At 44.2% G+C, this 13,773-nt stretch overlaps 1 protein-coding gene and 1 long non-coding RNA gene across 2 annotated transcripts in view; both read right to left on the bottom strand.

Annotated features, from left to right (window-relative positions):
• The window catches only part of LOC116981054, a 30,312-nt gene extending 25,902 nt beyond the window's left edge, over positions 1 to 4,410 (bottom strand). Inside the window, exon 1 of the long non-coding RNA XR_004414154.1 lies at positions 4,357 to 4,410. This is a non-coding gene — a long non-coding RNA (uncharacterized LOC116981054). The remainder of the gene's footprint in view (positions 1 to 4,356) is intronic.
• The window catches only part of c15h10orf90 (chromosome 15 C10orf90 homolog), a 169,756-nt gene that overhangs the window by 129,826 nt on the left and 26,157 nt on the right, over positions 1 to 13,773 (bottom strand). The gene's annotated exons all lie outside the window — the stretch shown is intronic.

The raw sequence follows: 13,773 nt of genomic DNA, 5'->3' as shown, positions 1-13,773 counted from the left end.
GTCCGAGTAAAAAAGTACTCGTGATGAAGTACCACGAGTTTGATTTTTTTTTAAACTCGGGAGAGCTCTTGGGTAAACTCATTGGGAGTTGGGACAGGGGCTTAATCCTCTCAGCAAGGGAACACTACAGACCCCTTCTACGCAACCATGAACTTCATTTTTCTTATTGTGTTTTGCATTAACCTCTTGCTTATTTGCATGGCTGTTCTCTTTTTTTATTGTCTTGCTGAATTTATATGTAACTTAAGAATAATTTATGTTTTTGTGTATTTTCTGAGTCTATGTGTCTGCGATGCTGCCACATTTGTAATTGTTTCAAAATAAGCCAGTCAGGACAAAGATGAGAAGAAAATTCAAGGAGGTGGATCTTTTGAATTCCTGACCCATGAAGGCTGTGGAGACTCAGACACTGTATAAATTCAAGACACAGAATGATAAATAATAAAAAATCAAGGCATAGGAGGTTAGTCCAGAAAAGTGACACAGAGATAGAATATTAGTATGATCTTATTGCTTGGCGGGACAGACATGATGAATTGAATAGCCTACCCCGTTCTTCTATTTCTTAAGTTTGGTTCGTATGTTCACAAAAAAGCCAAACAAATCCACACTGGCTAACATTAACCATTATCTATGTGATTGTGTAGTTTTTAACATATTAATTATCCCAAAAGCATGCAAGTTGGTAGGTTAATTGGACACTGTGAATTGCTCTGAATATATATAGTTAGCAGGAGAATTGCATGGGGAGGGGAAATTGATGGAAATGCAGGAAGAAAAAAGAATGAGATTAGTATAGATATGTGGTTGATGAACAGACCATGGGCGGAAGAGCCCATTTCTGTGCTGCATGTCTCCATGAATCTGCTTCGACTTGCACAGTAGCAGGTAACATGGCTCCTCACTGCTCCAATTCAAACACAATCTCTGACAAGGAGTCTTCATGTTCTCCCTGTGACTGCGTGGACTCCCCTCATATGCTTCAATTTGACCCTACATCATAAAATATGCATATACTGTAAAGGTGCTCGATAATTCAGGCATGGGTTATTAAGTAGCAAATAATATTCATGCCAGGTCGTGATGATTTTCAACAAGAATCCCCTACCATGAATATCTGAGGAGCCTCCATTATTAAGAAACATCTGAATATTTTTTTACACTTCACAGCATTTTCACCACCTATAAGGAGAAATTAAATAAACTGGGTTTATTCTCACTGGAATGTTGGAGGCTCAAGGGTGACCATATGGAGAGTTATAAAATTATGAGGGCGAAAGACAGGATTGATAGTCAAGTGTCTACTTCCCAGAGCACGGGAGTCTAGAAATAGAGAGTTGTCAAAAGTGCTGGAGAAACTCAGCAGGTGCAGCAGCATCTATGGAGCGAAGGAAATAGGCAACGTTTCGGGCATAAACGTTGCCTATTTCCTTCGCTCCATAGATGCTGTTGCACCCTCTGAGTTTCTCCAGCACTTTTGTGCTACCACTTGGTTTTCTCCAGCACTTTTGTATGGAGAGAATTGAAATTTAAAATATTTGCTATTTAATATTAATTCCCAGGAAAACAAAATCATAGCCCAATTGTACAATAAAGATTTGTGCCATTTTAATGGAATTATGAGGTAATCTGATTAATTTGAACAAAAATTAATTATGAACTTTCAGGAGCACACTGTACCAGAAATGAAAGGTATAATTAAGAATGGTTTGAAAAGTGGCGAGTGATTGTCTCCACTAACTTGCAAATCATTTGTTGACCTTAACCCGTGGACTGATGCTCGTACGTGGAAGCTAGAAACATTTATTTCACATATATTTATTATAATAAAAGAGTATGCTTTATCTCAAAATTCTTGTGAGACAGCAGTCATTATTTCACTTTTAAAGGCATAAAATAGAAGGGTAAGAATGAAGAGCAGTGAAATGGGATGGTATGGACTGGTCCAGCTGCCTGGGTGAATTGGTCGAATAACCTCCTAATATGCTGCAAAATCGTAAGTTCTGACCTTTCATTTAGTAGGTAGCACAACCATTTTGCTTCAGATTTTCGACAACAAAATACTCTACAATGAATCAGGATATTTGTTAACATATTTTGCTGTTGGAAAATGGATGGGATCTGGTAAACAACATGTTTTGATCTCAGCCCAATATTATTGTGTGCTAATTTTTTTTAAAAAACAAGACTGTCTCAAACCAACAATGTATTCATCTTATCAGTTCCTGATAAGTGAGTCAAGACTTCCTTAGAAGGCTTTGGAAGTTTGGCATGTCCCCTACAACTCTCACCAGCTTCTACAGATGCACCATGGAAAGCATTTTATCATTACAGCCTGGCTTGAGAACAGCTCCGTCCATGACTGCAAGAAATTGCAGCGAATTGTGGATGTAACCCAGACTATCACACAAACTAACTTCCCTTCTATTGACTACATTTATACCTCACGCTGCCTCGGCAAGGCAAGCAACATAATCAAGGATGAGTCGCACCCTGGCCACTCCTTCTTCTCCCTTCTCCCATCAGGCAAAAAGTATAGAAGTGTCATACTGCACACCACCAGATTCGGGGACAGTTTCTTCCCAGCTGTAATCAGGCAACTGAATCATCCTACCACAACCAGAGGACAGTGCTGAACTACTATCTACATCATTGATGTCCCTTGGACTATCCTTGACCGGACTTTGCTGGTTTTACCGTGCACTAAACATTCGTCACTTACACTGTAAATGGTTCGATTATGATCATGTATTGTCTTTCTGCTGACTGGTTAGCATGCAACAAAAGCTTTTCACTGTACCTCTGTACATGTGACAATAAATTAAATTGAATTACTGCGTTAAGTCAAATCTTAAAATTCTAAATAACAACTTTAGATAACATGTTGCACTTACAATTGTTCAAAATTATAGAACTAATAAGTTGCTTGAAATACTATTAACTTCATGCTGCTAGCTTTGACATTGTGAATGGTGATAAGCTTAATCTTTGGAACTTCAGCTGCTCTCTTCAGTTAAAAATGGATTTGTTGCTGAGAAATTGCTTGACAATTATATTCAAATAAAGTATAAAAGTAAATGATCAATTAATTTTGATGTGATGCAGTAGAAATAAAGAGGTCAGCAAGTCATTTTCGTGGGAAAGACAATCTTAATTCCTGGAATGGATTTTAATAATAGCAGTAGCTTTGAATGGTGGTGGAAGTTTTGACTGAATTCAATTGCAATTTATATTGGAAACTTGTAGTGGCCAAGATGACAAAAAAGAAATAGTGGATTTGTCTGAGAAGTTGGCAGTAATACATTCAATTTCATTACTTCAGGAAGAGAACTGTTTTTTGGAGGTAGTCATTGAATTTAAATATAGATACACTGCAATTGATGCTGACAGCTGCTCAGATAATGTGATTGTCTTTTTAAATCTGTAATAACGTTCTGAAACATTTGATATTAAACTATTTTGTATTAGAAGAATCTACATTAACTAGTAATTGATACTCCAACCACATAATACATATATTCCATATTTAAGTAAATACAACTTGACTGTCTTGAATATGATTAATGAAAGACAACAGAAATTTACATAGAAGAGTGGATATATACATATATCAATTGATATGCTATGCATTCACATGAGTGAACTAATTCTGGTTGTTGTTGTGAGACCTTAATTCTGCAACACAGAAACAAGTCTGTCTACCCACCTCATCCATGCTGACCATGATGCCGATCTACATTAATCTCATTAGCCTGCATTAAGTCTGTAGGCTTTGCATTAGGCTTTGCATTTCCTATCTAAATACATTTTAAATGGTGTAATTGTACCTGGCTCCACCACTTCCTCTGGCAGCGCGATCCAGATATTCGCCACTCTCCGTGTGAAAATTATACCCCTCAGATCTCATTTAAATTTCTCCCTTCTCACCTTAAACCTGCACTCTCTATTTCTAAGAAGGAACTGCAGATGCTGGAAAATCGTTTCGGGTCAAGGCCCTTCTTCAGACTGAAGGGGAGGTGGGAGTGAGGGTGGGAAGAAGAAAGGACGAGGCGGAGACAGTAGGTTGTGGGAGAGCTGGGAAGGGGAGGGGAAGGAGGGAGAAAGCAGGGACTACCTGAAATTGGAGGCCAATGTTCATACTGCTGGGGTGTAAACTACCCAAGCAAAATATGAGGTGCTGCTCCTCCAATTTGCGGTGGGACTCACTCAGGCCATGGAGGAGGCCGGTTGGTTTCGGAATGGGAGGGGGAGTTGAAGTGCTGAGCCACCGGGAGATCAGGTTGGTTAATGCGAACTGAGCAGAGGTGTTGGGCGAAGCGATCACCAAGCCTGCGCTTGGTCTCACCGATGTAAAACAGTTGACACCTAGAACAGCGGATGCAATAGATGAGGTTGGAGGAGGTGCAGGTGAATCTCCACCTCACCTGGAAAGACTGCTTGGGTCTTTGGATGGAGTTGAGGGGGAAGGTAAAGCGGCAAGTGTAGCATTTCCTGTGGTTGCAAGGGAAAGTACCAGGGGAGGGGGTGGTTTGGGTGGGAAGGGACGAATTGACCAAGGAGTTACGGAGGGTGCGGTCTCTGCGGAAAGCAGACAGGGTAGGAGATGGGAAGATGTGGCCAATGGTAGGATTCCGTTGGAGGTGGCGGAAATGTCGGAGGATTATCTGTTGTATGTGAAGGCTGGTAGGGAGGATGGTGAGGACAAGGGGGACTGTCCTTTTTTACGAGTGGGGGGATGGGGAGTGATAGCGGAACTACGGGATATAGAGGAGACCCTGGTGAGAACCTCATCTATAGTCGAAGAGGGGAACCCCCGTTCCCTGAAGAATGAGGACATCTCTGATGCCCTGGTGTGGAACACCTCACCCTGGGTGCAGATGCGGTGTAAACGGAGGAATTGGGAGTAGGGGATAGAGTCCTTACAGGAAACAGGGTGGGAAGAAGTGTAGTCCAGATAGCCATGGGAGTCAGTGGGTTTGTAGTAGATGTCAGTCAGTAGTCTGTTACCTGCGATGGAGATGGTGAGGTTAGAGTCTAGAACAGGTAGGGAGATATCGGTAATGGTCCAGGTAAATATGAGTGCCAGATGGAAGTTAGTGGTGAAATGGATGAAGTCAGTGAGTTCTGCATGGGTGCAGGAGGTAGCACCAATGCAGTTGTCAATGTAGTGGAGGTAGAGTTCGGGGATAGGGCCATGGTACGCCTCGAACAAGGATTGTTCGACGTACCCGACAAAGAGGCAGGCATAGAAGGAAATGGGAGTAGTCAAAGGAAAAGTTGTTGAGGGTAAGGACCAGCTCCGCTAGCTGGAGGAGAGTATTTGTAGACGGGGATTGGTTTGTTCTGCGGTCGAGGAAGAAACGGAGGGCTTTAAGACCCTCCTGATGGGGGATGGAGGTGCAGGGTGATTGGACATCAATGGTGAAGATGAGGGAGAGGGGGCCTGGAAAACTGAAGTCATGGAGGAGACGAAGAGCATGTGAAGTGTCTTGGACATAGGTAGGGAGGGATAGGATAGGGTGGAGTGGAGATATGTCGAAATAAGTTTGGTTGGACAAGAACAAGCAGAAACAATGGGTCTGCCAGGGCAGTCAGGTTTGTGGATTTTGGGGTAAAAGGTAAAATCGGGCCATGCGGGGCTGGGGAACTATGAGGTTGGAGGCTAGGGAGGGCAGGGAGCCGGAAGCGATGAAGCCAGTGATGATGTTTGAGATAATGGCCTGTGGGGTAATGCTTGTCTGTGGGGTCATGGTCCAAAGATAAGTAGGAGGAGGTGTCCGAGAGTTGGCGCCTGGCCTCAGACCGGTAGCGATCAGCTCACCAGACTACCAAGGCACCTCCCTTGTCGGCAGGTTTGATCACCTAGTCGGGGTTGTTGCAGAGTGAGTGGAGGGCTGTACATTTAGGGGGGGAGAGGTTAGACAGGGGAGTGGAGAAGTTGAGGCGGTTGATGTCCCGCCGGCAGTTTAAAATAAAAAGGTCTAAAGCAGGTAGATGGCCATGAGTGGGAGTCCAAGAGGAGGGGGTCCGTTGGAGATGGGAGAAGGGGTCATAACTAGGGGGTGAGGACTCCTTCCCATGGAAAAACGCTTGGAAGCGGAGGCGACGGATGAAGAGCTCCACATCGTGGCAGACACGGAACTCATTGAGGTGGGGACGGAGGGGAACAAAGGTGAGGCCTCTGCTGAGGACAGACTGTTCGGTATCAGAGAGGGGGACAAAGAACAAAGGACATTTATTGTCACATACACCATTTCCGGTGTAGTGAAATTTGAGTTGCCATTTGTAGCACACCAATAAAAGTAAGACACCACATTAAAGAAGAATTTAACATAAAACATAAAAACATCCCCCACAATGGTTCCCACTGTGAGGGAAGGCAACAAAGTCCAGTCATCTTCCTCTTGTTCACCCCATAGTCGGGGCCTATTTGAGGCCTCCGCAGTCGCCGCAACGGTCGCCCGATGTTTCAGGCCCTCTTGCCGGATGATGGAGCTCCGGTGTCGGGAGAACACTCTTCAGCGGCTTGGAGTATCTGGACCGGCCGTTTGCTGCCAGAGACCGCGGTCCCGAAATCCACAGGCCGCGCTGGTCGGAGCTCTGACACGGGCAATCTCGGCGAGAGATCCCAGGCTCCGCGGTGTTTGAAAGTCAGCGCCGCCGCAGCTGGATGCTCCTCGACCACAGCTCTGCGATGTTGGAGTTGGCAGTCTCAGCACTCCGGATCTTATCACATGGCGACCCAGGTAAGGCATCGCCCGCTCCGTGATGGTGCTTCAGCACTGCACCGCCGCCGAAGCTGTAGCTCTGGCCAGTCCTGGCAGGAAACGGCGCTCCAGCCCCATTGGTAGGCCGTGAGGAAGGGGCGAAGATACGGCTCGGAGAAAAGCCGCATCTCCGACCTGGAAGGGACTGAGAAATGCAGTTTCCCCCTCCCCCCCACCCCATCCCCACATAAAAAAGATTAGACCTCCAAAACGAAACTTTTTAACATACTAAAAAATAAAAAAAAGGGCAAAAGGACGGACAGCTGCAGGCTGGGCAGCCATACTCGACGGCGTCCCCAAGGAGGTCAGGGGTGATGGTGAACACATGGCAAGGATGGAGGTTGAGGCTGGAGGAAGGCAGGTGAGTGGACTGAGGCCGAGGTGATGTCTGGTGGGGGGTGGTCAGGGAGGAAGGGGGTATGAGGACTATAGTGTGGGTGGGGAAGAGCTGGGGTCACATGTTTGGAGGGGGAAGGGGAAGACCCAGTGGAACAACCACTGAGGTTCCCTGTGTTGGGGGGGGAGCACTAGGACCCAGCACAGTCAGACTCCATGGTGTGAAAGTCTGCAGCGTGGAGACTTCAGGCCCAGTGCTAAGCCTAGGACTCAGGTAAGGCGATGGCTCCGGCCTGCTGGTGGGCAGTGGAGTGGCGAGGGTCGGTAGAGTCACTGTTAGAGGCCCGCAGAGAGTGGAGTCCGGGTCAGTGTGCGGAAGTCCCGGTCAGCGGATAGCCGGTGAGTTGGCGAGGGTCGGCGGTCCCGATGAGACGGCGATAGTCGGCAGTCCCGGGGAGGCAGCGCGGTTCGGCGTCATCAGTGAGTAGGTGAAGGTTGGAGACAGAGGCCACATGGAGGTTGGCGACGGCGGCGCCTTCGGTGGTCTGGGCCTGAGATCGGTCAGGGAGGTGGTGAGTGTTGGTGCTGCTCTTCGTTGCAAAGATGGCGTTGCGGGACTGGGCCTGGTGGTTTTCAGGCAGGCGGCGCGGGCTAGCTTTGGGGCCCGGGGCCTGCAGGCGGTCGAGTCGCGGAGTGTCAGTGGTAGGAGCGGTCTGGAGCCGGGCGAGTCCAAGTGGGCAAGGAATTGTTTGTTGTAGACGTGAATCTGCCGTTGGATGAAGTATAGTTGGGGTCTGTTGCAGGTCTGGGTGAGTGAGGCCCGAAGTTGCGGGAAAGTCAAAGCGAGGTCCTGCTGGTGCCAGAGCATCACAGCCAGAGTAGACCACAGGGCACGGAAGGAGAACTGGTTCAGAATTCTTTATTTATCATATCAATATCTTCTTAGATAATGTTTAAAAACAACATCAGCATTGCTAATGAGAAAATTCAATTCGCCAATATTTTCAGCAAATAATCTTTTATTGATTTTGCTTTGCATTCAGATTAGTAAATAAGATTTCTACTATCCAAGGATAAAGCAGTATGACCTGGTGATTTAATTATTGTTCAATTATTTGGGAAAATGCTGTTAATAGTGCTGCAGCGTTTCACAACAGAGGGGAGATAGTTGTTTGAGATTTCCCAACTGGGATTCAGTATCTGATGCTGCTGATGGCATCTTATATCATAGCAGTTTTAAGAGAACAGCTAATTAAGATGCTTAAAATTTGTCAGATTTGGCAATAAAAGGTTATAAAACTAATATGGGTGAGCAGGGGCTAACAAAACGGAGCAAAAGGGGATCTATTACCAAACAGCAATTTATTTATTCCTTGTAATCTTTGTTTCAAAATAACAATTTCCAAAAAGCAAAGTAAATTAATTCAGTGGAGCCCAAATGAAGTAAGGCCTTTGAAGATTACTTACAGGGTCCAGTGTGTGGAAATAATGAACTCAGGATGGAATATGTCAGACACAAGAGACTGCAGATGCTGGAATCCAGAGCAACAAAATCAAATGATGGAGGAACTCAGAAAGTGAAGCAGCATTTTGTCGGCTAAGGGATTGTCACTGTTTTAGGTTTAAACCCTGAATCATGACTGGAATATGCCGTTTTAATTTTATAATATCCAATTAATTTGCTAAATTTCATAATTAAGATAAATTAATCTCGCCATAACTTACATTGTAGTGGTAGACGTCAATATTTGACGACAAATTTGCTTTTTATCAATATGCAAGAACTCAATTCAAACCTACAATTCCATTGATTTTACATTATTTATCTCAAATAAATGACAAAGATATGAATTCAAAGCAAGGAAAGCCCTTTCCAGTGCCAAGAAAATCAGACAGAATGCAATTCAGATATAATCCTGTTCACAGGTGCCAGACTAAATTCACTATCACTGGGATCCTGCCAAGTGATGAAAAATATCAAGACAATCTTCCATGTGTACCAATCTACCAATGTTCAATACAACCCATACCGGATTGGGCCTGCATGTGACTCCAGACCCAGACCCATGTAGTTCAGTCCTCTAAAATGGACTACCAGATTTCTGAGCACATTTCTGAGCTACATCTGAGCACAATTTGATTAAAATTGAACATCAATCACAAGACTGGACATTAGCCTTGATTCTCCAAGTAATTCCTCATTGCAGTTCTCCTTACAAATGTCAAGCAGCAAGTAGGAAAATATTAAGCGATGCCTAGCGGGCCAGTGCAGCAATAGGCTGATATAGTCATATAAATGAAGTCACACTTTTCAGCAAATTTTCCCAAATTCAGTGAAGCAGTGAGTAGCAAGAACACAATGTGTACTCTGGATGCCTATCACCAAGATTAGCCCAGTAGCAACAAAACAGGCTGAGTCCTAAATACATAGCTGCTAGAATTAGTCTATGACAGGTGATGAAAGAACCTATACAAATGATAAACCTATTTGACCTCAACCTCACCAATCTACTTGTTAAAGATTTATTTTCCCGTGATAGCATTGGCACAATGGTGAACAATAGTAGAGTTTTTGTCTCACAGCTTGAGTGGTCCATGTTTGATCCTGCATCTGTATCTGTAGGGACTTGGCATGCTCTCCCTGTGGCCACATGAGTTTCCACCACGTGCTCCTGTTTATTGCCACAATCAAAGACATTTGGGTTGGTAGGTTAATTAACCATTGTAAATTGCCCTAAGTGTGTAAGCAACTTACAGAATCTCCAGAGAGTTACTGAGAATGTGGGGAGACTAAAACAGAATTAGTAGAGGCACAAGAGAATTCAGATGCTGAAATTTACAACAAAAACAGGAGAAACAGGCAACTGGAGAAACTTAGCAGGTCATTCAGCATATATGGAGAGAAATGGGCAGTTGAAGTTTCAGGTTAAGACCCTTCATCTAGACTGGGGGATTAGTGTAAATGAGACCTTAATGATCAGCCTAGATATGCTTAGACAATACAGCAATGAGAAGTCAAAGTCCTGCCTTCACACTTAAGACATGGTCTATGTTGTGTGGAACATCTTGCTAAATGTGATATATCACAAATAGGTTTGGTAACTCAGTATTTGGCCATATAATTGTATTTCACTGCAATCTATGGGCTGTGAACATGGGATATGGCTATGGGCTGTGAAGAGTTCACAAACCTCTTTAGTCATTTATTGCAAATTTTCCAGTGATTGTAATAGAAACATAGAATAAATAGGTGAAGGAGTAGGCCATTCGGCCCTTCGAGCCAGCACCACCATTCAATATGATCATGGATGATCATCTAAAGTCAGTTCCCCCTTCCTGCTTTTTCCCCATATCATTTGATTCCTTTAGCCCTAAGAACTGAATCTGACTCTCTCTTGAAAACATCCAATGAATAGGCCTCCACTGCCTTTTGTGGCAGAGAATTCCACAGATTCACAACTCTCTGTGTGAAGAAGTTTTTCCTCATCTCAGTCCTAAATGGCCTACCCCTTATTCTTAAACTGTGACCCCTGGTTCTGGACCCCCTCAACATCGGGAACATTTTTCCAGCAACTAGCCTGTCCAATCCTTTAAGAATTTTATATGTTTCTATAAGATCCCCTCGCATCCATCTAAATGCCAGTGAATACAAGCCCAGTTGACCCATTCTTTCATCATATGTCAGTCCCGCCATCCCGGAAATTAACCTGGTGAACCTATGCTGCACTCCATCAACAGCAATAATGTCCTTCCTCAAATTAGACCAAAATTGCACACAATGGTCTCACCAGTGCTCTGTACAACTGCAGTAGGACCTCCTTGCTCCTAAACTCAAATCCTCTCGCAATGAAGGCCAACATGCCATTAGCTTTCTTCACTGCCTGCTGTACCTGCATGCTTTCTTTCAGTGACTGATGTATAAGCACACCCAGGTCTTGTTGCACTTCCCCTTTTCCTAATCTGACACCATTCATATAATAATTTGCCTTCCTGTTCTTGCCACCAAAGTGGATAACCTCACATTTATCCACATTATACTGCATTTGCCATGCATCTGCCCACTCACCCAACCTATCCAAGTCACCCTGCAGCCTCATAGCATCCTCATGGCAGCTCACGCTGTCACCCAGATTTGTGGCATCCGCAAACTTGGAGATGTCACATGTTAATTCCCTCGTCTAAATCGTTAATATATATTGTAAATAACTGGGGTCCCAGCACCGAGCTTTGTGGCACCCCACTAGACACTGCATGCCATTCTGAGAAGGACCTGTTAATTCCCACTCTGTGCTCACTGTCTGCCAAACATCTCTATCCATATCAATACCCTACCCCCAATACCGTGCTCTAATTTTGCACACTAATCTCTTTTGTGGGACCTTGTCAACGGCTTTTTGAAAGTCCAGATAGGCCACATCCACTGGTTCTCCCTTATCAATTCTACTTGTTACATCCTCAAAAAATTCCAGAAGATTAGTCAAGCATGATTTCCCCTTCGTAAATCCATGCTGACTGATCGATCCTGTCACTGCTTTCCAAATGCACTGCTATAACATCTTTAACAATCGACTCAAGCATCTTTACCACTACCGATGTATGGCTAATCAGTCTATAATTCCCTGTTTTCTCTCTCCCTCCTTTCTTCATAATCTATGGATTTTGAATGAAACAATGACAATATGTTTTAAGGTAACTTATTGCCTCTCACTTTTACATCTATGTATCAGCATTAGGAATCTCCAGACTTCAAATATGCTGATCATACATCTGGAAACATTTCAATAGCATGAGAAGACATTATCAAATAGGATACTCTGAAACCCAGTGGAAAATGGGTATTATGTAATGAATAATACATTCCAATTTGTGTTCAGCCAATTCAGATCAGATAGAATTTATTCTGCAAGGATAGACTTAGCATATCATTTTAAAATTTATTTTTAAAGACGTGCATTAGAAGTCAGACCAACCAAACCCAAGCATGACCATAAGTTTTGAAAGTTTAATGTATGAACAAAATAACATAAATAAAACCATCAAATCAAAACTTCCAAATTATCACAAAAGTACTACAAAAGTACCACTATTTATGACTATCTCTGACAGACTATTGACTGATGTCTACTGTACACCCACTGACTACCACAGATATCTGGACTACGACATGCCTCTGGCAAAGATGCCATCCGCTATTCAAAATGTTTCCGTCTCCGCCGTATCTGCTCCCAAGGTAAAGCTTTCCATTCTAGGACATCTGATATGTCCTCAGTCTTTAGAAAACATTGTTTCCCGCCAGCTGACATAGATGGATCCCTCTCCTGCGTTCTCTGTGTCCTGTAGTTCTGCTTTCACAATCCCTTCCCACACACAGACCAAGGATAGAGTTCCCCTTGTACTTACCTTTCACCCCACCAGCCTCTGCATCCAACACATCATTTTCTGACGTTTCCACAACCTTCAACATAATCCCACTACCAGTCACATCTTCCCTTCCCCACCCATTTCCACTTTTCGCAGGGACCACTCCCTCTGCAACTCATTATTCAATTCATCCCTTCCCACACAAACAATGTCCAGCCCAGGTACTTTTTCCTGGAACTGCTGGAGATGTAACACCTTCCCTGTACCTCCTCCCACACATCCATCCAGGGACACCAGCATTTCTTCTCAGTGATACAGGGATTCACGTGCACCTCCTCCCATCTCATCCACACATTCAGTGCTCTTGATGTAGACTTTGTGAGACTAAGTATGCACGAGGCAGCCATTTTGTCAAGGCCTGCTGAATCTTTCAGTTGCTAACCATTTTAACTCCTCTTCCCATTCCCATACTGACCTTTCTGTCCTGGGACCTCCATTGCCAGAGTGAGGCCACACAACACATATTCTGCTTGGATAGCTTACAAGCCAGCAGATATGAACATTGAATTCTCATGCCTTAGGTAAATAACTGCCCCCCCCCCCCATTTTTTCCCCCTCTCTTCCTCATCTGGATGCACACCCATTTCCATCTTTCCCCTTCCCCTGTCCCCTTCAATCTTAATCCACCTATCACTTTCATGGTTTACTCTGCATCAACCTCTTTTCCAACTCCCCCCTCCCCCTCTCCCCCCCCCCCCCCCCCCCCCCCCCCTCACCACGATCAGTCTGAAGAAGAGTCCCGACCCGAAACATCATCTATCCATGTTCTCCAGAGATGCTTCCGCACCCGCAGTTCCTTGTGAGCACAAAAGTTTTTCTACTGGTGTGAATTATAGACAACCTCCACCTCCACACCGTGCCACTGTATCAAACTATGATGAAGCCCATTTTGACACAATCAAGAGAACACATCTATTTTTCTTGTACATTTCTCCTGAAACTAATCAGAGATGTTTAATCTATCTCACCAGTCAAGTTTGATCAATTTATCATGTCACCAAACTAACAAAGGTTACCATCTGGTGATAAGTACCAGGTTAGTGTCTCTCAATTGAATCAAGGTTGAAAATTATAGTGTCTGCATTATCACTGACTGTCACAGTGAGGTACCAGTGCCTGCAGGAATTTTATTGAGATTGCCAGGTTGTGCCTCCAATGTATATACTGGACTTGGCATAATGGCATTGATTTAACTGAGGTGGAATAGCGTGGCCATTCATTTGTTCAATCGGAGTAACACAGGCTGCCC

Source organism: Amblyraja radiata, chromosome 15 (genome assembly GCF_010909765.2).
Source record: "Amblyraja radiata isolate CabotCenter1 chromosome 15, sAmbRad1.1.pri, whole genome shotgun sequence".
NCBI classification, from domain to species: Eukaryota; Metazoa; Chordata; class Chondrichthyes; order Rajiformes; family Rajidae; genus Amblyraja; species Amblyraja radiata.
This window is presented reverse-complemented; position numbering and strand designations above follow the sequence as displayed.